The 16,792-nt window shown below is 39.5% G+C and overlaps 1 protein-coding gene and 66 non-coding genes across 68 annotated transcripts in view; 1 reads left to right on the forward strand and 66 right to left on the reverse strand.

Moving 5' to 3' along the window:
- Positions 1-16,792, forward strand: part of LOC145267073 (transmembrane protein 232-like) — a 288,020-nt gene that overhangs the window by 28,665 nt on the left and 242,563 nt on the right. The window lies entirely within an intron of this gene.
- Positions 974-1,065, reverse strand: Trnat-ggu (transfer RNA threonine (anticodon GGU)). The gene is given in 2 exon segments: positions 974-1,009; positions 1,029-1,065. It is a non-coding gene; the product is annotated as a tRNA-Thr (tRNA).
- Trnak-uuu (transfer RNA lysine (anticodon UUU)) lies at positions 1,190-1,281 on the reverse strand. Its single transcript is given in 2 exon segments — positions 1,190-1,225; positions 1,245-1,281. It is a non-coding gene; the product is annotated as a tRNA-Lys (tRNA).
- Positions 1,417-1,508, reverse strand: Trnak-uuu (transfer RNA lysine (anticodon UUU)). Its single transcript is given in 2 exon segments — positions 1,417-1,452; positions 1,472-1,508. It is a non-coding gene; the product is annotated as a tRNA-Lys (tRNA).
- Trnak-uuu (transfer RNA lysine (anticodon UUU)) lies at positions 1,642-1,732 on the reverse strand. Its single transcript is given in 2 exon segments — positions 1,642-1,676; positions 1,696-1,732. It is a non-coding gene; the product is annotated as a tRNA-Lys (tRNA).
- Trnak-uuu (transfer RNA lysine (anticodon UUU)) lies at positions 1,866-1,957 on the reverse strand. Its single transcript is given in 2 exon segments — positions 1,866-1,901; positions 1,921-1,957. It is a non-coding gene; the product is annotated as a tRNA-Lys (tRNA).
- Positions 2,091-2,182, reverse strand: Trnak-uuu (transfer RNA lysine (anticodon UUU)). The gene is given in 2 exon segments: positions 2,091-2,126; positions 2,146-2,182. It is a non-coding gene; the product is annotated as a tRNA-Lys (tRNA).
- On the reverse strand, positions 2,316-2,407 carry Trnak-uuu (transfer RNA lysine (anticodon UUU)). Its single transcript is given in 2 exon segments — positions 2,316-2,351; positions 2,371-2,407. It is a non-coding gene; the product is annotated as a tRNA-Lys (tRNA).
- Trnak-uuu (transfer RNA lysine (anticodon UUU)) lies at positions 2,541-2,632 on the reverse strand. The gene is given in 2 exon segments: positions 2,541-2,576; positions 2,596-2,632. It is a non-coding gene; the product is annotated as a tRNA-Lys (tRNA).
- Positions 2,766-2,857, reverse strand: Trnak-uuu (transfer RNA lysine (anticodon UUU)). The gene is given in 2 exon segments: positions 2,766-2,801; positions 2,821-2,857. It is a non-coding gene; the product is annotated as a tRNA-Lys (tRNA).
- On the reverse strand, positions 2,991-3,082 carry Trnak-uuu (transfer RNA lysine (anticodon UUU)). Its single transcript is given in 2 exon segments — positions 2,991-3,026; positions 3,046-3,082. It is a non-coding gene; the product is annotated as a tRNA-Lys (tRNA).
- Positions 3,207-3,298, reverse strand: Trnak-uuu (transfer RNA lysine (anticodon UUU)). The gene is given in 2 exon segments: positions 3,207-3,242; positions 3,262-3,298. It is a non-coding gene; the product is annotated as a tRNA-Lys (tRNA).
- Positions 3,434-3,525, reverse strand: Trnak-uuu (transfer RNA lysine (anticodon UUU)). The gene is given in 2 exon segments: positions 3,434-3,469; positions 3,489-3,525. It is a non-coding gene; the product is annotated as a tRNA-Lys (tRNA).
- Positions 3,659-3,750, reverse strand: Trnak-uuu (transfer RNA lysine (anticodon UUU)). The gene is given in 2 exon segments: positions 3,659-3,694; positions 3,714-3,750. It is a non-coding gene; the product is annotated as a tRNA-Lys (tRNA).
- Positions 3,884-3,975, reverse strand: Trnak-uuu (transfer RNA lysine (anticodon UUU)). Its single transcript is given in 2 exon segments — positions 3,884-3,919; positions 3,939-3,975. It is a non-coding gene; the product is annotated as a tRNA-Lys (tRNA).
- Trnak-uuu (transfer RNA lysine (anticodon UUU)) lies at positions 4,109-4,200 on the reverse strand. Its single transcript is given in 2 exon segments — positions 4,109-4,144; positions 4,164-4,200. It is a non-coding gene; the product is annotated as a tRNA-Lys (tRNA).
- Trnak-uuu (transfer RNA lysine (anticodon UUU)) lies at positions 4,334-4,425 on the reverse strand. Its single transcript is given in 2 exon segments — positions 4,334-4,369; positions 4,389-4,425. It is a non-coding gene; the product is annotated as a tRNA-Lys (tRNA).
- On the reverse strand, positions 4,550-4,641 carry Trnak-uuu (transfer RNA lysine (anticodon UUU)). The gene is given in 2 exon segments: positions 4,550-4,585; positions 4,605-4,641. It is a non-coding gene; the product is annotated as a tRNA-Lys (tRNA).
- Trnak-uuu (transfer RNA lysine (anticodon UUU)) lies at positions 4,777-4,868 on the reverse strand. The gene is given in 2 exon segments: positions 4,777-4,812; positions 4,832-4,868. It is a non-coding gene; the product is annotated as a tRNA-Lys (tRNA).
- On the reverse strand, positions 5,002-5,093 carry Trnak-uuu (transfer RNA lysine (anticodon UUU)). Its single transcript is given in 2 exon segments — positions 5,002-5,037; positions 5,057-5,093. It is a non-coding gene; the product is annotated as a tRNA-Lys (tRNA).
- Trnak-uuu (transfer RNA lysine (anticodon UUU)) lies at positions 5,227-5,318 on the reverse strand. Its single transcript is given in 2 exon segments — positions 5,227-5,262; positions 5,282-5,318. It is a non-coding gene; the product is annotated as a tRNA-Lys (tRNA).
- Trnak-uuu (transfer RNA lysine (anticodon UUU)) lies at positions 5,452-5,543 on the reverse strand. The gene is given in 2 exon segments: positions 5,452-5,487; positions 5,507-5,543. It is a non-coding gene; the product is annotated as a tRNA-Lys (tRNA).
- On the reverse strand, positions 5,677-5,768 carry Trnak-uuu (transfer RNA lysine (anticodon UUU)). The gene is given in 2 exon segments: positions 5,677-5,712; positions 5,732-5,768. It is a non-coding gene; the product is annotated as a tRNA-Lys (tRNA).
- On the reverse strand, positions 5,902-5,993 carry Trnak-uuu (transfer RNA lysine (anticodon UUU)). The gene is given in 2 exon segments: positions 5,902-5,937; positions 5,957-5,993. It is a non-coding gene; the product is annotated as a tRNA-Lys (tRNA).
- Trnak-uuu (transfer RNA lysine (anticodon UUU)) lies at positions 6,127-6,218 on the reverse strand. The gene is given in 2 exon segments: positions 6,127-6,162; positions 6,182-6,218. It is a non-coding gene; the product is annotated as a tRNA-Lys (tRNA).
- Trnak-uuu (transfer RNA lysine (anticodon UUU)) lies at positions 6,352-6,443 on the reverse strand. The gene is given in 2 exon segments: positions 6,352-6,387; positions 6,407-6,443. It is a non-coding gene; the product is annotated as a tRNA-Lys (tRNA).
- Trnak-uuu (transfer RNA lysine (anticodon UUU)) lies at positions 6,577-6,668 on the reverse strand. Its single transcript is given in 2 exon segments — positions 6,577-6,612; positions 6,632-6,668. It is a non-coding gene; the product is annotated as a tRNA-Lys (tRNA).
- Positions 6,802-6,893, reverse strand: Trnak-uuu (transfer RNA lysine (anticodon UUU)). The gene is given in 2 exon segments: positions 6,802-6,837; positions 6,857-6,893. It is a non-coding gene; the product is annotated as a tRNA-Lys (tRNA).
- Positions 7,027-7,118, reverse strand: Trnak-uuu (transfer RNA lysine (anticodon UUU)). The gene is given in 2 exon segments: positions 7,027-7,062; positions 7,082-7,118. It is a non-coding gene; the product is annotated as a tRNA-Lys (tRNA).
- Positions 7,252-7,343, reverse strand: Trnak-uuu (transfer RNA lysine (anticodon UUU)). Its single transcript is given in 2 exon segments — positions 7,252-7,287; positions 7,307-7,343. It is a non-coding gene; the product is annotated as a tRNA-Lys (tRNA).
- Trnak-uuu (transfer RNA lysine (anticodon UUU)) lies at positions 7,477-7,568 on the reverse strand. The gene is given in 2 exon segments: positions 7,477-7,512; positions 7,532-7,568. It is a non-coding gene; the product is annotated as a tRNA-Lys (tRNA).
- Trnak-uuu (transfer RNA lysine (anticodon UUU)) lies at positions 7,702-7,794 on the reverse strand. Its single transcript is given in 2 exon segments — positions 7,702-7,738; positions 7,758-7,794. It is a non-coding gene; the product is annotated as a tRNA-Lys (tRNA).
- On the reverse strand, positions 7,928-8,019 carry Trnak-uuu (transfer RNA lysine (anticodon UUU)). Its single transcript is given in 2 exon segments — positions 7,928-7,963; positions 7,983-8,019. It is a non-coding gene; the product is annotated as a tRNA-Lys (tRNA).
- On the reverse strand, positions 8,153-8,244 carry Trnak-uuu (transfer RNA lysine (anticodon UUU)). Its single transcript is given in 2 exon segments — positions 8,153-8,188; positions 8,208-8,244. It is a non-coding gene; the product is annotated as a tRNA-Lys (tRNA).
- Trnak-uuu (transfer RNA lysine (anticodon UUU)) lies at positions 8,377-8,468 on the reverse strand. Its single transcript is given in 2 exon segments — positions 8,377-8,412; positions 8,432-8,468. It is a non-coding gene; the product is annotated as a tRNA-Lys (tRNA).
- On the reverse strand, positions 8,602-8,693 carry Trnak-uuu (transfer RNA lysine (anticodon UUU)). The gene is given in 2 exon segments: positions 8,602-8,637; positions 8,657-8,693. It is a non-coding gene; the product is annotated as a tRNA-Lys (tRNA).
- On the reverse strand, positions 8,826-8,917 carry Trnak-uuu (transfer RNA lysine (anticodon UUU)). The gene is given in 2 exon segments: positions 8,826-8,861; positions 8,881-8,917. It is a non-coding gene; the product is annotated as a tRNA-Lys (tRNA).
- Trnak-uuu (transfer RNA lysine (anticodon UUU)) lies at positions 9,051-9,142 on the reverse strand. The gene is given in 2 exon segments: positions 9,051-9,086; positions 9,106-9,142. It is a non-coding gene; the product is annotated as a tRNA-Lys (tRNA).
- Positions 9,275-9,366, reverse strand: Trnak-uuu (transfer RNA lysine (anticodon UUU)). Its single transcript is given in 2 exon segments — positions 9,275-9,310; positions 9,330-9,366. It is a non-coding gene; the product is annotated as a tRNA-Lys (tRNA).
- Positions 9,499-9,590, reverse strand: Trnak-uuu (transfer RNA lysine (anticodon UUU)). The gene is given in 2 exon segments: positions 9,499-9,534; positions 9,554-9,590. It is a non-coding gene; the product is annotated as a tRNA-Lys (tRNA).
- Trnak-uuu (transfer RNA lysine (anticodon UUU)) lies at positions 9,724-9,815 on the reverse strand. The gene is given in 2 exon segments: positions 9,724-9,759; positions 9,779-9,815. It is a non-coding gene; the product is annotated as a tRNA-Lys (tRNA).
- On the reverse strand, positions 9,949-10,040 carry Trnak-uuu (transfer RNA lysine (anticodon UUU)). Its single transcript is given in 2 exon segments — positions 9,949-9,984; positions 10,004-10,040. It is a non-coding gene; the product is annotated as a tRNA-Lys (tRNA).
- Positions 10,390-10,481, reverse strand: Trnak-uuu (transfer RNA lysine (anticodon UUU)). Its single transcript is given in 2 exon segments — positions 10,390-10,425; positions 10,445-10,481. It is a non-coding gene; the product is annotated as a tRNA-Lys (tRNA).
- Positions 10,614-10,705, reverse strand: Trnak-uuu (transfer RNA lysine (anticodon UUU)). The gene is given in 2 exon segments: positions 10,614-10,649; positions 10,669-10,705. It is a non-coding gene; the product is annotated as a tRNA-Lys (tRNA).
- Positions 10,839-10,930, reverse strand: Trnak-uuu (transfer RNA lysine (anticodon UUU)). The gene is given in 2 exon segments: positions 10,839-10,874; positions 10,894-10,930. It is a non-coding gene; the product is annotated as a tRNA-Lys (tRNA).
- On the reverse strand, positions 11,288-11,379 carry Trnak-uuu (transfer RNA lysine (anticodon UUU)). Its single transcript is given in 2 exon segments — positions 11,288-11,323; positions 11,343-11,379. It is a non-coding gene; the product is annotated as a tRNA-Lys (tRNA).
- Positions 11,512-11,603, reverse strand: Trnak-uuu (transfer RNA lysine (anticodon UUU)). Its single transcript is given in 2 exon segments — positions 11,512-11,547; positions 11,567-11,603. It is a non-coding gene; the product is annotated as a tRNA-Lys (tRNA).
- On the reverse strand, positions 11,737-11,828 carry Trnak-uuu (transfer RNA lysine (anticodon UUU)). Its single transcript is given in 2 exon segments — positions 11,737-11,772; positions 11,792-11,828. It is a non-coding gene; the product is annotated as a tRNA-Lys (tRNA).
- Trnak-uuu (transfer RNA lysine (anticodon UUU)) lies at positions 11,962-12,053 on the reverse strand. The gene is given in 2 exon segments: positions 11,962-11,997; positions 12,017-12,053. It is a non-coding gene; the product is annotated as a tRNA-Lys (tRNA).
- On the reverse strand, positions 12,186-12,277 carry Trnak-uuu (transfer RNA lysine (anticodon UUU)). The gene is given in 2 exon segments: positions 12,186-12,221; positions 12,241-12,277. It is a non-coding gene; the product is annotated as a tRNA-Lys (tRNA).
- Positions 12,627-12,718, reverse strand: Trnak-uuu (transfer RNA lysine (anticodon UUU)). Its single transcript is given in 2 exon segments — positions 12,627-12,662; positions 12,682-12,718. It is a non-coding gene; the product is annotated as a tRNA-Lys (tRNA).
- Positions 12,852-12,943, reverse strand: Trnak-uuu (transfer RNA lysine (anticodon UUU)). Its single transcript is given in 2 exon segments — positions 12,852-12,887; positions 12,907-12,943. It is a non-coding gene; the product is annotated as a tRNA-Lys (tRNA).
- Positions 13,306-13,397, reverse strand: Trnak-uuu (transfer RNA lysine (anticodon UUU)). Its single transcript is given in 2 exon segments — positions 13,306-13,341; positions 13,361-13,397. It is a non-coding gene; the product is annotated as a tRNA-Lys (tRNA).
- Trnak-uuu (transfer RNA lysine (anticodon UUU)) lies at positions 13,531-13,622 on the reverse strand. Its single transcript is given in 2 exon segments — positions 13,531-13,566; positions 13,586-13,622. It is a non-coding gene; the product is annotated as a tRNA-Lys (tRNA).
- Positions 13,757-13,848, reverse strand: Trnak-uuu (transfer RNA lysine (anticodon UUU)). The gene is given in 2 exon segments: positions 13,757-13,792; positions 13,812-13,848. It is a non-coding gene; the product is annotated as a tRNA-Lys (tRNA).
- Trnak-uuu (transfer RNA lysine (anticodon UUU)) lies at positions 13,982-14,073 on the reverse strand. The gene is given in 2 exon segments: positions 13,982-14,017; positions 14,037-14,073. It is a non-coding gene; the product is annotated as a tRNA-Lys (tRNA).
- Positions 14,207-14,298, reverse strand: Trnak-uuu (transfer RNA lysine (anticodon UUU)). Its single transcript is given in 2 exon segments — positions 14,207-14,242; positions 14,262-14,298. It is a non-coding gene; the product is annotated as a tRNA-Lys (tRNA).
- Positions 14,432-14,523, reverse strand: Trnak-uuu (transfer RNA lysine (anticodon UUU)). The gene is given in 2 exon segments: positions 14,432-14,467; positions 14,487-14,523. It is a non-coding gene; the product is annotated as a tRNA-Lys (tRNA).
- On the reverse strand, positions 14,656-14,747 carry Trnak-uuu (transfer RNA lysine (anticodon UUU)). The gene is given in 2 exon segments: positions 14,656-14,691; positions 14,711-14,747. It is a non-coding gene; the product is annotated as a tRNA-Lys (tRNA).
- Trnak-uuu (transfer RNA lysine (anticodon UUU)) lies at positions 14,880-14,971 on the reverse strand. Its single transcript is given in 2 exon segments — positions 14,880-14,915; positions 14,935-14,971. It is a non-coding gene; the product is annotated as a tRNA-Lys (tRNA).
- Positions 15,105-15,196, reverse strand: Trnak-uuu (transfer RNA lysine (anticodon UUU)). The gene is given in 2 exon segments: positions 15,105-15,140; positions 15,160-15,196. It is a non-coding gene; the product is annotated as a tRNA-Lys (tRNA).
- Positions 15,330-15,421, reverse strand: Trnak-uuu (transfer RNA lysine (anticodon UUU)). The gene is given in 2 exon segments: positions 15,330-15,365; positions 15,385-15,421. It is a non-coding gene; the product is annotated as a tRNA-Lys (tRNA).
- Positions 15,555-15,646, reverse strand: Trnak-uuu (transfer RNA lysine (anticodon UUU)). Its single transcript is given in 2 exon segments — positions 15,555-15,590; positions 15,610-15,646. It is a non-coding gene; the product is annotated as a tRNA-Lys (tRNA).
- Trnak-uuu (transfer RNA lysine (anticodon UUU)) lies at positions 15,780-15,871 on the reverse strand. The gene is given in 2 exon segments: positions 15,780-15,815; positions 15,835-15,871. It is a non-coding gene; the product is annotated as a tRNA-Lys (tRNA).
- Trnak-uuu (transfer RNA lysine (anticodon UUU)) lies at positions 16,005-16,096 on the reverse strand. The gene is given in 2 exon segments: positions 16,005-16,040; positions 16,060-16,096. It is a non-coding gene; the product is annotated as a tRNA-Lys (tRNA).
- Trnan-guu (transfer RNA asparagine (anticodon GUU)) lies at positions 16,229-16,320 on the reverse strand. The gene is given in 2 exon segments: positions 16,229-16,264; positions 16,284-16,320. It is a non-coding gene; the product is annotated as a tRNA-Asn (tRNA).
- Positions 16,454-16,545, reverse strand: Trnak-uuu (transfer RNA lysine (anticodon UUU)). Its single transcript is given in 2 exon segments — positions 16,454-16,489; positions 16,509-16,545. It is a non-coding gene; the product is annotated as a tRNA-Lys (tRNA).

The raw sequence follows: 16,792 nt of genomic DNA on the forward strand, positions 1-16,792 counted from the left end.
ACTCATATGTCCTATAAATTCAATGAATTAAAAGCACAATGTCCTTCCGAAGAGAAGAAAAAAAAACACTTCCAGCCGAATAAAACTTGAAATGGACACTTTTTTTTTTTAAATATTCTTTTCAAAAAAATGTTCGCTTCAAAATGTCAATTTTTTTTTTTTTTTTTTTAGGACAGTAACCGACTGAAACACTTACTTTTTAAATGTTGGCTCTGTCAAAGTTTTCTTTTTTTCTTCCTCCTTCTTTGGATTTCTTTTGTTTTCTGCACGTTAATCTTCTTGGGTGCTTATTCCTTCGCTTTGTTTTTTAGTGAGTTTCGTTCGAATTCTTCGTCGCTAGTTGTTATATCGTAGATTATATGAATAACAAGTCATTACTGGGGTTGTACAGAAAGGGTTTATTAAGGTAAAAAGGTACACACATATCTAAGCGTCCATTGACAGCTTAGTACTAAATTCTGTCTCCACCGTGAGGAGAGTTTGCTTGTCTTTTTATAGTCCATTCTTTTGAGGGGTGTTGGATCAGTCCATGATATCAGGACTTGAACCCCAGACACTCAGATGACTTTATGATAATGTTCTTAAAAGTCTGATGCTCTACCGACTGAGCTATGTAGGCCCATCGATCTTCTGCACACTCCGGAACAAAAACTACAAAAAAAAGAAAAAAAAATCAATCATACATCAAGTCGTATGTGTCGGATGTGAAGAAAAACAGACTGATACTAATTAAAATGAAAAACAGTCAGTAGCCCACATGGGGACTTGAACCCCAGACCGTCAGATGACTTTATTCTAATGTTCTTAAAAGTCTATTATGCTACCGACTGAGCTATGTAGGCCCGTCGATCTTCAGCACAATCCGGAACAATAACAACAAAAATAAGAAAAAAAAATCAATAATACATCAAGTCGTACATGTCGGTTGTGAAGAAAAACAGACTGATACTAATTAAAATGAAAAACAGTCAGTAGCCCACATGGGGACTTGAACCCCAGACCCTCAGATGACTTTATTCTAATGTTCTTACCAGTCTGATGCTCTACCGACTGAACTATGAAGGCCGGTGAATTTTCGGCACAATCCGGAACAATAACAACAAAAATAAGGAAAGAAAGAATCAATCATACATCAAGCCGTATGTGAAGAAAAACAGACTGATAGTAAATAACATGCAAAAAAGGCAGTAGCCCACATGGGGACTTGAACCCCAGACCCTCAGATGACTTTATTCTAATGTTCATAAAAGTCTGATGCTCTACCGACTGAGCTATGTAGGCCCGTCTCTGTTCGGCACAATCCGGAACAATAACAACAAAAATAAGGAAACAAAAAAAATCAATCAGACATCAAGCCGTATATGTCGGATGTGAATAAAAACAGACTGATAGTAAATAACATGCAAAAAAGTCAGTAGCCCACATGGGGACTTGAACCCCAGACCCTCAGATGACTTTATTCTAATGTTCATAAAAGTCTGATGCTCTACCGACTGAGCTATGTAGGCCCGTTAATGTTCGGCACAATCCGGAACAATAACAACACAAACAAGGAAAGAAAAAATCAATCAGACATCAAGCCGTATATGTCGGATGTGAATAAAAACAGACTGATAGTAAATAACATGCAAAAAAGTCAGTAGCCCACATGGGGACTTGAACCCCAGACCTCAGATGACTTTATTCTAATGTTCATAAAAGTCTGATGCTCTACCGACTGAGCTACGTAGGCCCGTCAATGTTCAGCACAATCCAGAACAATAACAACAAAAATAAGGAAAGAAAAAATCAATCATACATCAACCCGTTATTGTCGGATGTGAAGAAAAACAGACTGATAGTAAATAACATGCAAAAAAGTCAGTAGCCCACATGGGGACTTGAACCCCAGACCCTCAGATGACTTTATTCTAATGTTCATAAAAGTCTGACGCTCTACCGACTGAGCTATGTAGGCCCGTTAATGTTCGGCACAATCCGGAACAATAACAAAAAAAACAAGGAAAGAAAAAATCAATCATACATCAAGCCGTATATGTCGGATGTGAAGAAAAACAGACTGATAGTAAATAACATGCAAAAAAGTCAGTAGTCCACATGGGGGCTTGAACCCCAGACCCTCAGATGACTATTTTCTAATGTTCATAAAAGTCTGATGCTCTACCGACTGAGCCACGTAGGCCCGTCCATGTTCGGCACAATCCAGAACAATAACAACAAAAATAAGGAAAGAAAAAATCAATCAGACATCAAGCCGTATATGTCGGATGTGAAGAAAAACAGACTGATAGTAAATAACATGCAAAAAAGTCAGTAGCCCACATGGGGACTTGAACCCCAGACCATCAGATGACTTTATTCTAATGTTCATAAAAGTCTGATGCTCTACCGACTGAGCTATGTAGGCCCGTCCATGTTCGGCACAATCCGGAACAATAACAACAAAAATAAGTAAAGAAAAAATCAATCATACATCAAGCCGTATATGTCGGATCTGAAGAAAAACAGACTGATAGTAAATAACATGCAAAAAAGTCAGTAGCCCACATGGGGACTTGAACCCCAGACCCTCAGATGACTTTATTTTAATGTTCATAAAAGTCTGATGCTCTACCGACTGAGCTATGTAGGCCCGTCAATGTTCGGCACAATCCGGAACAATAACAACAAAAATAAGGAAAGAAAAAATCAATCAGACATCAAGCCGTATATGTCGGATGTGAAGAAAAACAGACTGATAGTAAATAACATGCAAAAAAGTCAGTAGCCCACATGGGGACTTGAACCCCAGACCCTCAGATGACTTTATTCTAATGTTCATAAAAGTCTGATGCTCTACCGACTGAGCTATGTAGGCCCTTCCATTGTCGACACAATCCGGAACAATAACAACAAAAATAAGGAAAGAAAAAATCAATCATACATCAAGCCGTATATGTCGGATCTGAAGAAAAACAGACTGATAGTAAATAACATGCAAAAAAGTCAGTAGCCCACATGGGGACTTGAACCCCAGACCCTCAGATGACTTTATTCTAATGTTCATAAAAGTCTGATGCTCTACCGACTGAGCTATGTAGGCCCGTCAATGTTCGGCACAATCCGGAACAATAACAACAAAAATAAGGAAAGAAAGAATCAATCATACATCAAGCCGTATGTGAAGAAAAACAGACTGATAGTAAATAACATGCAAAAAAGTCAGTAGCCCACATGGGGACTTGAACCCCAGACCCTCAGATGACTTTATTCTAATGTTCATAAAAGTCTGATGCTCTACCGACTGAGCTATGTAGGCCCGTCTCTGTTCGGCACAATCCGGAACAATAACAACAAAAATAAGGAAACAAAAAAAATCAATCAGACATCAAGCCGTATATGTCGGATGTGAATAAAAACAGACTGATAGTAAATAACATGCAAAAAAGTCAGTAGCCCACATGGGGACTTGAACCCCAGACCCTCAGATGACTTTATTCTAATGTTCATAAAAGTCTGATGCTCTACCGACTGAGCTATGTAGGCCCTTCCATTGTCGACACAATCCGGAACAATAACAACAAAAATAAGGAAAGAAAAAATCAATCAGACATCAAGCCGTATATGTCGGATGTGAAGAAAAACAGACTGATAGTAAATAACATGCAAAAAAGTCAGTAGCCCACATGGGGACTTGAACCCCAGACCCTCAGATGACTTTATTCTAATGTTCATAAAAGTCTGATGCTCTACCGACTGAGCTATGTAGGCCCGTCAATGTTCGGCACAATCCGGAACAATAACAACAAAAATAAGGAAAGAAAAAATCAATCAGACATCAAGCCGTATATGTCGGATGTGAAGAAAAACAGACTGATAGTAAATAACATGCAAAAAAGTCAGTAGCCCACATGGGGACTTGAACCCCAGACCCTCAGATGACTTTATTCTAATGTTCATAAAAGTCTGATGCTCTACCGACTGAGCTATGTAGGCCCTTCCATTGTCGACACAATCCGGAACAATAACAACAAAAATAAGGAAAGAAAAAATCAATCATACATCAAGCCGTATATGTCGGATCTGAAGAAAAACAGACTGATAGTAAATAACATGCAAAAAAGTCGGTAGCCCACATGGGGACTTGAACCCCAGACCCTCAGATGACTTTATTCTAATGTTCATAAAAGTCTGATGCTCTACCGACTGAGCTATGTAGGCCCGTCAATGTTCGGCACAATCCGGAACAATAACAACAAAAATAAGGAAAGAAAAAATCAATCATACATCAAGCCGTATATGTCGGATCTGAAGAAAAACAGACTGATAGTAAATAACATGCAAAAAAGTCAGTAGCCCACATGGGGACTTGAACCCCAGACCCTCAGATGACTTTATTCTAATGTTCATAAAAGTCTGATGCTCTACCGACTGAGCTATGTAGGCCCGTCAATGTTCGGCACAATCCGGAACAATAACAACAAAAATAAGGAAAGAAAGAATCAATCATACATCAAGCCGTATGTAAAGAAAAACAGACTGATAGTAAATAACATGCAAAAAAGTCAGTAGCCCACATGGGGACTTGAACCCCAGACCCTCAGATGACTTTATTCTAATGTTCATAAAAGTCTGATGCTCTACCGACTGAGCTATGTAGGCCCGTCTCTGTTCGGCACAATCCGGAACAATAACAACAAAAATAAGGAAACAAAAAAAATCAATCAGACATCAAGCCGTATATGTCGGATGTGAATAAAAACAGACTGATAGTAAATAACATGCAAAAAAGTCAGTAGCCCACATGGGGACTTGAACCCCAGACCCTCAGATGACTTTATTCTAATGTTCATAAAAGTCTGATGCTCTACCGACTGAGCTATGTAGGCCCTTCCATTGTCGACACAATCCGGAACAATAACAACAAAAATAAGGAAAGAAAAAATCAATCAGACATCAAGCCGTATATGTCGGATGTGAAGAAAAACAGACTGATAGTAAATAACATGCAAAAAAGTCAGTAGCCCACATGGGGACTTGAACCCCAGACCCTCAGATGACTTTATTCTAATGTTCATAAAAGTCTGATGCTCTACCGACTGAGCTATGTAGGCCCGTCAATGTTCGGCACAATCCGGAACAATAACAACAAAAATAAGGAAAGAAAAAATCAATCAGACATCAAGCCGTATATGTCGGATGTGAAGAAAAACAGACTGATAGTAAATAACATGCAAAAAAGTCAGTAGCCCACATGGGGACTTGAACCCCAGACCCTCAGATGACTTTATTCTAATGTTCATAAAAGTCTGATGCTCTACCGACTGAGCTATGTAGGCCCTTCCATTGTCGACACAATCCGGAACAATAACAACAAAAATAAGGAAAGAAAAAATCAATAAGACATCAAGCCGTATATGTCGGATGTGAAGAAAAACAGACTGATAGTAAATAACATGCAAAAAAGTCAGTAGCCCACATGGGGACTTGAACCCCAGACCCTCAGATGACTTTATTCTAATGTTCATAAAAGTCTGATGCTCTACCGACTGAGCTATGTAGGCCCGTCAATGTTCGGCACAATCCGGAACAATAACAACAAAAATAAGGAAAGAAAAAATCAATCAGACATCAAGCCGTATATGTCGGATGTGAAGAAAAACAGACTGATAGTAAATAACATGCAAAAAAGTCAGTAGCCCACATGGGGACTTGAACCCCAGACCCTCAGATGACTTTATTCTAATGTTCATAAAAGTCTGATGCTCTACCGACTGAGCTATGTAGGCCCTTCCATTGTCGACACAATCCGGAACAATAACAACAAAAATAAGGAAAGAAAAAATCAATCAGACATCAAGCCGTATATGTCGGATCTGAAGAAAAACAGACTGATAGTAAATAACATGCAAAAAAGTCAGTAGCCCACATGGGGACTTGAACCCCAGACCCTCAGATGACTTTATTCTAATGTTCATAAAAGTCTGATGCTCTACCGACTGAGCTATGTAGGCCCGTCAATGTTCGGCACAATCCGGAACAATAACAACAAAAATAAGGAAAGAAAAAATCAATCAGACATCAAGCCGTATATGTCGGATGTGAAGAAAAACAGACTGATAGTAAATAACATGCAAAAAAGTCAGTAGCCCACATGGGGACTTGAACCCCAGACCCTCAGATGACTTTATTCTAATGTTCATAAAAGTCTGATGCTCTACCGACTGAGCTATGTAGGCCCTTCCATTGTCGACACAATCCGGAACAATAACAACAAAAATAATGAAAGAAAAAATCAATCAGACATCAAGCCGTATATGTCGGATCTGAAGAAAAACAGACTGATAGTAAATAACATGCAAAAAAGTCAGTAGCCCACATGGGGACTTGAACCCCAGACCCTCAGATGACTTTATTCTAATGTTCATAAAAGTCTGATGCTCTACCGACTGAGCAATGTAGGCCCTTCCATTGTCGACACAATCCGGAACAATAACAACAAAAATAAGGAAAGAAAAAATCAATCATACATCAAGCCGTATATGTCGGATCTGAAGAAAAACAGACTGATAGTAAATAACATGCAAAAAAGTCAGTAGCCCACATGGGGACTTGAACCCCAGACCCTCAGATGACTTTATTCTAATGTTCATAAAAGTCTGATGCTCTACCGACTGAGCTATGTAGGCCCGTCAATGTTCGGCACAATCCGGATCAATAACAACAACAATAAGGAAAGAAAAAATCAATCATACATCAAGCCGTATATGTCGGATGTGAAGAAAAACAGACTGATAGTAAATAAGATGCAAAAAAGTCAGTAGCCCACATGGGGACTTGAACCCCAGACCCTCAGATGACTTTATTCTAATGTTCTTAAAAGTCTGATGCTCTACCGACTGAGCTATGTAGGCCCGTCCATGTTCGGCGCAATCCGGAACAATAACAATAAAAATAAGGAAAGAAAAAATCAATCATACATCAAGCCGTATATGTCGGATGTGAAGAAAAACAGACTGATAGTAAATAACATGCAAAAAAGTCAGTAGCCCACATGGGGACTTGAACCCCAGACCCTCAGATGACTTTATTCTAATGTTCATAAAAGTCTGATGCTCTACCGACTGAGCTATGTAGGCCCGTTAATGTTCGGCACAATCCGGAACAATAACAACACAAACAAGGAAAGAAAAAATCAATCAGACAGAAAGCCGTATATGTCGGATGTGAATAAAAACAGACTGATAGTAAATAACATGCAAAAAAGTCAGTAGCCCACATGGGGACTTGAACCCCAGACCCTCAGATGACTTTATTCTAATGTTCATAAAAGTCTGATGCTCTACCGACTGTGCTATGTAGGCCCGTCCATGTTTGGCAAAATCCGGAACAATAACAACAAAAACAAGGAAAGAAAAAATCAATCATACATCAAGCCGTATATGTCGGATGTGAAGAAAAACAGACTGATAGTAAATAACATGCAAAAAAGTCAGTAGCCCACATGGGGACTTGAACCCCAGACCCTCAGATGACTTTATTCTAATGTTCTTAAAAGTCTGATGCTCTACCGACTGAGCTATGTAGGCCCGTCAATGTTCGGCACAATCCGGATCAATAACAACAAAAATAAGGAAAGAAAAAATCAATCAGACATCAAGCCGTATATGTCGGATGTGAAGAAAAACAGACTGATAGTAAATAACATGCAAAAAAGTCAGTAGCCCACATGGGGACTTGAACCCGCAGACCCTCAGATGACTTTATTCTAATGTTCATAAAAGTCTGATGCTCTACCGACTGAGCTATGTAGGCCCGTCCATGTTCGGCACAATCCGGATCAATAACAACAAAAATAAGGAAAGAAAAAATCAATCAGACATCAAGCCGTATATGTCGGATGTGAAGAAAAACAGACTGATAGTAAATAATATGCAAAAAAGTCAGTAGCCCACATGGGGACTTGAACCCCAGACCCTCAGATGACTTTATTCTAATGTTCATAAAAGTCTGATGCTCTACCGACTGAGCTATGTAGGCCCTTCCATTGTCGGCACAATCCGGAACAATAACAAAAAAAATAAGGAAAGAAAAAATCAATCATACATCAAGCCGTATATGTCGGATCTGAAGAAAAACATACTGATAGTAAATAACATGCAAAAAAGTCAGTAGCCCACATGGGGACTTGAACCCCAGACCCTCAGATGACTTTATTCTAATGTTCATAAAAGTCTGATGCTCTACCGACTGAGCTATGTGGCCCGTCCATGTTTGGCACAATCCGGAACAATAACAACAAAAATAAGGAAAGAAAAAATCAATCATACATCAAGCCGTATATGTCGGATGTGAAGAAAAACAGACTGATAGTAAATAACGTGCAAAAAAGTCAGTAGCCCACATGGGGACTTGAACCCCAGACCCTCAGATGACTTTATTCTAATGTTAATAAAAGTCTGATGCTCTACCGTCTGAGCTATGTAGGCCCGTCAATGTTCGGCACAATCCGGATCAATAACAACAAAAATAAGGAAAGAATAAATCGATCATACATCAAGCCGTATATGTCGGATGTGAAGAAAAACAGACTGATAGTAAATAACATGCAAAAAAGTCAGTAGCCCACATGGGGACTTGAACCCCAGACCCTCAGATGACTTTATTCTAATGTTCATAAAAGTCTGATGCTCTACCGACTGAGCTATGTGGCCCGTCCATGCTAGGCACAATCCGGAACAATAACAACAAATATAAGGAAAGAAAAAATCAATCATACATCAAGCCGTATATGTCGGATGTGAAGAAAAACAGACTGATAGTAAATAACATGCAAAAAAGTCAGTAGCCCACATGGGGACTTGAACCCCAGACCCTCAGATGACTTTATTCTAATGTTCATAAAAGTCTGATGCTCTACCGACTGAGCTATGTAGGCCCTTCCATTGTCGGCACAATCCGGACCAATAACAACAAAAATAAGGAAAGAAAAAATCAATCATACATCAAGCCGTATATGTCGGATGTGAAGAAAAACAGACTGATAGTAAATAACATGCAAAAAAGTCAGTAGCCCACATGGGGACTTGAACCCCAGACTCTCAGATGACTTTATTCTAATTTTCATAAAAGTCTGATGCTCTACCGACTGAGCTATGTGGCCCGTCCATGTTTGGCACAATCCGGAACAATAACAACAAAAATAAGGAAAGAAAAAATCAATCATACATCAAGCCGTATATGACGGATGTGAAGAAAAACAGACTGATAGTAAATAACGTGCAAAAAGGCCAGTAGCCCACATGGGGACTTGAACCCCAGACCCACAGATGACTTTATTCTAATGTTCTTAAAAGTCTGATGCTCTACCGACTGAGCTATGTAGGCCCGTCCATGTGCGGCACAATCCGGAACAATAACAATAAAAATAAGGAAAGAAAAAATCAATCATACATCAAGCCGTATATGTCGGATGTGAAGAAAAACAGACTGATAGTAAATAACAGGCAAAAAAGTGATAGCCCACATGGGGACTTGAACCCCAGACCCTCAGTTTACTTTATTCTAATGTTTATAAAAGTCTGATGCTCTACCGACTGAGCTATGTAGGCCCGTCCATGTTCTGCACAATCCGGAACAATAACAACAAAAATAAGGTAAGAAAAAATCAATCATACTTCAAGCCGTATATGTCGGATGTGAAGAAAAACAGACTGATAGTAAATAACATGCAAAAAAGTCAGTAGCCCACATGGGGACTTGAACCTCAGACCCTCAGATGACTTTATTCTAATGTTCATAAAAGTCTGATGCTCTACCGACTGAGCTATGTAAGCCCGTCCATGTTCGGCACAATCCGGAACAATAACAACAAAAATAAGGAAAGAAAAAATCAATCAGACATCAAGCCGTATATGTCGGATGTGAAGAAAAACAGACTGATAGTAAATAACGTGCAAAAAAGTCAGTAGCCCACATGGGGACTTGAACCCCAGACCCTCAGATGACTTTATTCTAATGTTCATAAAAGTCTGATGCTCTACCGACTGAGCTATGTAGGCCCGTCAATGTTCGGCACAATCCGGATCAATAACAACAAAAATAAGGAAAGAATAAATCGATCATACATCAAGCCGTATATGTCGGATGTGAAGAAAAACAGACTGATAGTAAATAACATGCAAAAAAGTCAGTAGCCCACATGGGGACTTGAACCCCAGATGACTTTATTCTAATGTTCATAAAAGTCTGATGCTCTACCGACTGAGCTATGTGGCCCGTCCATGCTAGGCACAATCCGGAACAATAACAACAAATATAAGGAAAGAAAAAATCAATCATACATCAAGCCGTATATGTCGGATGTGAAGAAAAACAGACTGATAGTAAATAACATGCAAAAAAGTGAATAGCCCACATGGGGACTTTAACCCCAGACCCTCAGATGACTTTATTCTAATGTTCATAAAAGTCTGATGCTCTACCGACTGAGCTATGTGGCCCGTCCATGTTTGGCACAATCCGGAACAATAACAACAAAAATAAGGAAAGAAAAAATCAATCATACATCAAGCCGTATATGTCGGATGTGAAGAAAAACAGACTGATAGTAAATAACGTGCAAAAAAGTCAGTAGCCCACATGGGGACTTGAACCCCAGACCCTCAGATGACTTTATTCTAATGTTAATAAAAGTCTGATGCTCTACCGTCTGAGCTATGTAGGCCCGTCAATGTTCGGCACAATCCGGATCAATAACAACAAAAATAAGGAAAGAATAAATCGATCATACATCAAGCCGTATATGTCGGATGTGAAGAAAAACAGACTGATAGTAAATAACATGCAGAAAAGTCAGTAGCCCACATGGGGACTTGAACCCCAGACCCTCAGATGACTTTATTCTAATGTTCATAAAAGTCTGATGCTCTACCGACTGAGCTATGTGGCCCGTCCATGCTAGGCACAATCCGGAACAATAACAACAAATATAAGGAAAGAAAAAATCAATCATACATCAAGCCGTATATGTCGGATGTGAAGAAAAACAGACTGATAGTAAATAACATGCAAAAAAGTCAGTAGCCCACATGGGGACTTGAACCCCAGACCCTCAGATGACTTTATTCTAATGTTCTTTAAAGTCTGATGCTCTACCGACTGAGCTATGTAGGCCCTTCCATTGTCGGCACAATCCGGAACAATAACAACAAAAATAAGGAAAGAAAAAATCAATCATACATCAAGCCGTATATGTCGGATGTGAAGAAAAACAGACTGATAGTAAATAACATGCAAAAAAGTCAGTAGCCCACATGGGGACTTGAACCCCAGACCCTCAGATGACTTTATTCTAATGTTAATAAAAGTCTGATGCTCTACCGACTGAGCTATGTGGCCCGTCCATGTTTGGCACAATCCGGAACAATAACAACAAAAATAAGGAAAGAAAAAATCAATCATACATCAAGCCGTATATGACGGATGTGAAGAAAAACAGACTGATAGTAAATAACGTGCAAAAAGGTCAGTAGCCCACATGGGGACTTGAACCCCAGACCCTCAGATGACTTTATTCTAATGTTAATAAAAGTCTGATGCTCTACCGACTGAGCTATGTAGGCCCGTCAATGTTCGGCACAATCCGGATCAATAACAACAAAAATAAGGAAAGAATAAATCGATCATACATCAAGCCGTATATGTCGGATCTGAAGAAAAACAGACTGATAGTAAATAACATGCAAAAAAGTCAGTAGCCCACATGGGGACTTGAACCCCAGACCCTCAGATGACTTTATTCTAATGTTCATAAAAGTCTGATGCTCTACCGACTGAGCTATGTAGGCCCGTCCCTGTTCGGCACAATCCGGAACAATAACAACAAAAATAAGGAAAGAAAAAATCAATCATACATCAAGCCGTATATGTCGGATGTGAAGAAAAACAGACTTATAGTAAATAACATGCAAAAAAGTCAGTAGCCCACATGGGGACTTGAACCCCAGACCCTCAGATGACTTTATTCTAATGTTCATAAAAGTCTGATGCTCTACCGACTGAGCTATGTGGCCCGTCCATGTTTGGCACAATCCGGAAGAATAACAACAAAAATAAGGAAAGAAAAAATCAATCATACATCAAGCCGTATATGTCGGATGTGAAGAAAAACAGACTGATAGTAAATAACGTGCAAAAAAGTCAGTAGCCCACATGGGGACTTGAACCCCAAACCTTCAGATGACTTTATTTTAATGTTAATAAAAGTCTGATGCTCTACCGACTGAGCTATGTAGGCCCGTCAATGTTCGGCACAATCCGGATCAATAACAACAAAAATAAGGAAAGAATAAATCGATCATACATCAAGCCGTATATGTCGGATGTGAAGAAAAACAGACTGATAGTAAATAACATGCAAAAAAGTCAGTAGCCCACATGGGGACTTGAACCCCAGATGACTTTATTCTAATGTTCATAAAAGTCTGATGCTCTACCGACTGAGCTATGTGGCCCGTCCATGCTAGGCACAATCCGGAACAATAACAACAAATATAAGGAAAGAAAAAATCAATCATACATCAAGCCGTATATGTCGGATGTGAAGAAAAAAAGACTGATAGTAAATAACATGCAAAAAAGTGAATAGCCCACATGGGGACTTTAACCCCAGACCCTCAGATGACTTTATTCTAATGTTCATAAAAGTCTGATGCTCTACCGACTGAGCTATGTAGGCCCGTCCATGTTCGGCACAATCCGGAACAATAACAACAAAAAAAAGGAAAGAAAAAATCTATCATACTTCAAGCCGTATATGTCGGATGTGAAGAAAAACAGACTGATAGTAAATAACATGCAAAAAAGTCAGTAGCCCACATGGGGACTTGAACCCCAGACCCTCAGATGACTTTATCCTAATGTTCATAAAAGTCTAATGCTCTACCGACTGGGCTATGTAGGCCCGTCCATATTCGGCACAATCCGGAACAATAACAACAAAAATTAGAAAAGAAAACATCAATCAATCATACATCAAGTCGTATATGTCGGATGTGAAGAAAAACAGACTGATAGTAAATAACATGCAAAAAAGTCAGTAGCCCACATGGAGACATGAACCCCAGACCCTCAGATGACTTTATTCTAATGTTCATAAAAGTCTGATGCTCTACCGACTTAGCTATGTAGGCCCGTCCATGTTCAGCACAATCCGGCACAATAACAACAAAAATAAGGAAACAAAAAAATAAACAGACATCAAGCCGTATATGTCGGATGTGAAGAAAAACAGACTGATAGTAAATAACATGCAAAAAATTCAGTAGCCCACATGGGGACTTGAACCCCAGACCCTCAGATGACTTTATTCTAATGTTCATAAAAGTCTGATGCTCTACCGACTGAGCTATGTAGGCCCGTTAATGTTCGGCACAATCCGGAACAATAACAACAAAAACAAGGAAAGAAAAAATCAATCATACATCAAGCCGTATATGTCGGATGTGAAGAACAACAGACTGATAGTAAATAACATGCAAAAAAGTCAGTAGCCCACATGGGGACTTGAACCCCAGATCCTCAGATGACTTTATTCTAATGTTCATAAAAGTCTGATGCTCTACCGACTGAGCTATGTAGGCCCGTCAATGTTCGGCACAATCCGGAACAATAACAACAAAAATAAGGAAACAAAAAAATCAATCAGACATCAAGCCGTATATGTCGGATGTGAATAAAAACAGACTGATAGTAAATAACATGCAAAAAAGTCAGTAGCCCACATGGGGACTTGAACCCCAGACCCTCAGATGACTTTATTCTAATGTTCATAAAAGTCTGATGCTCTACCGACTGAGCTATGTAGGCCCGTCAATGTTCGGCACAATCCGGAACAATAACAACAAAAACAAGGAAAGAAAAAATCAATCAGACATCAAGCCGTATATGTCGGATGTGAAGAAAAACAGACTGATAGTAAATAACATGCAAAAAAGTCAGTAGCCCACATGGGGACTTGAACCCCAGACCCTCAGATGACTTCATTCTAATGTTCATAAAAGTCTGATGCTCTACCGACTGAGCTACGTAGGCCCGTCCATGTTCGGCACAATCCAGAACAATAACAACAAAAATAAGGAAAGAAAAAATAAATCAGACATCAAGCCGTATATGTCGGATGTGAAGAAAAACAGACTGATAGTAAATAACATGCAAAAAAGTCAGTAGCCCACATGGGGACTTGAACCCCAGACCCTCAGATGACTTTATTCTAATGTTCATAAAAGTCTGATGCTCTACCGACTGAGCTATATAGGCCCGTCAATGTTCGGCACAATTTGGATCAATAACAACAAAAATAAGGAAAGAAAAAATCAATCATACATCAAGCCGTATATGTCGGATGTGAAGAAAAACAGACTGATAGTAAATAACATGCAAAAAAGTCAGTAGTCCACATGGGGACTTGAACCCCAGACCCTCAGATGACTTTATTCTAATGTTCATAAAAGTCTGATGCTCTACCGACTGAGCTATTTGGCCCGTCCATGTTCGGCACAATCCGGAACAATAACAACAAAAATTAGGAAAGAAAAAATCAATCAGACATCAAGCCGTATATATCGGATGTGAAGAAAAACAGACTGATAGTAAATAACATGCAAAAAAGTCAGTAGCCCACATGGGGACTTGAACCCCAGACCCACAGATGACTTTATTCTAATGTTCTTAAAAGTCTGATGCTCTACCGACTGAGCTATGTAGGCCCGTCCATGTGCGGCACAATCCGGAACAATAACAATAAAAATAAGGAAAGAAAAAATCAATCATACATCAAGCCGTATATGTCGGATGTGAAGAAAAACAGACTGATAGTAAATAACAGGCAAAAAAGTGATAGCCCACATGGGGACTTGAACCCCAGACCCTCAGTTTACTTTATTCTAATGTTTATAAAAGTCTGATGCTCTACCGACTGAGCTATGTAGGCCCGTCCATGTTCGGCACAATCCGGAACAATAACAACAAAAATAAGGTAAGAAAAAATCAATCATACTTCAAGCCGTATATGTCGGATGTGAAGAAAAACAGACTGATAGTAAATAACATGCAAAAAAGTCAGTAGCCCACATGGGGACTTGAACCTCAGACCCTCAGATGACTTTATTCTAATGTTCATAAAAGTCTGATGCTCTACCGACTGAGCTATGTAAGCCCGTCCATGTTCGGCACAATCCGGAACAATAACAACAAAAATAAGGAAAGAAAAAATCAATCAGACATCAAGCCGTATATGTCGGATGTGAAGAAAAACAGACTGATAGTAAATAACGTGCAAAAAAGTCAGTAGCCCACATGGGGACTTGAACCCCAGACCCTCAGATGACTTTATTCTAATGTTCATAAAAGTCTGATGCTCTACCGACTGAGCTGTGTAGGCCCGTCCATGTTCGGCACAATCCGGATCAATAACAACAAAAATAAGGAAAGAAAAAATCAATCAGACATCAAGCCGTATATGTCGGATGTGAAGAAAAACAGACTGATAGTAAATAACATGCAAAAAAGTCAGTAGCCCACATGGGGACTTGAACCCCAGACCCTCAGATGACTTTATTCTAATGTTCATAAAAGTCTGATGCTCTACCGACTGAGCTATGTAGGCCCTTCCATTGTCGGCACAATCCGGAACAATAACAACAAAAATAAGGAAAGAAAAAATCAATCATACATCAAGCCGTATATGTCGGATGTGAAGAAAAACAGACTGATAGTAAATAACATGCAAAAAAGTCAGTAGCCCACATGGGGACTTGAACCCCAGACCCTCAGATGACTTTATTCTAATGTTAATAAAAGTCTGATGCTCTACCGACTGAGCTATGTAGGCCCGTCCATGTTTGGCACAATCCGGATCAATAACAACAAAAATAAGGAAAGAATAAATCGATCATACATCAAGCCGTATATGTCGGATGTGAAGCAAAACAGACTGATAGTAAATAACATGCAAAAAAGTCAGTAGCCCACATGGGGACTTGAACCCCAGACCCTCAGATGACTTTATTCTAATGTTCATAAAAGTCTGATGCTCTACCGACTGAGCTATGTGGCCCGTCCATGCTAGGCACAATCCGGAACAATAACAACAAATATAAGGAAAGAAAAAATCAATCATACATCAAGCCGTATATGTCGGATGTGAAGAAAAACAGACTGATAGTAAATAAGATGCAAAAAAGTCAGTAGCCCACATGGGGACTTGAACCCCAGACCCTCACATGACTTTATTCTAATGTTCATAACAGTCTGATGCTCTACCGCCTGAGCTATGTAGGCCCGTCCATGTTCGGCACAATCCGGAACAATAACAACAAAACTAAGGAAAGAAAAAATCAATCATACATCAAGCCGTATATGTCGGATGTGAAGAAAAACAGACTGATAGTAAATAACATGCAAAAAAGTCAGTAGCCCACATGGGGACTTGAACCCCAGACCCTCAGATGACTTTATTCTAATGTTCATAAAAGTCTGATGCTCTACCGACTGAGCTATGTAGGCCCGTCCATGTTCGGCACAATCCGGAACAATAACAACAAAAATAAGGAAAGAAAAAATCAATCATACTTCAAGCCGTATATGTCGGATGTGAAGAAAAACAGACTGATAGTAAATAACATGCAAAAAAGTCAGTAGCCCACATGAGGACTTGAACCCCAGACCCTCAGATGACTTTATTCTAATGTTTATAAAAGTCTGATGCTCTACCGACTGAGCAATGTAGACCCGTCCATGTTCGGCACAATCC

This window comes from Euprymna scolopes, chromosome 42 (assembly GCF_053919585.1).
Source record: "Euprymna scolopes isolate OS-2025 chromosome 42, ASM5391958v1, whole genome shotgun sequence".
Taxonomy (NCBI): domain Eukaryota; kingdom Metazoa; phylum Mollusca; class Cephalopoda; order Sepiida; family Sepiolidae; genus Euprymna; species Euprymna scolopes.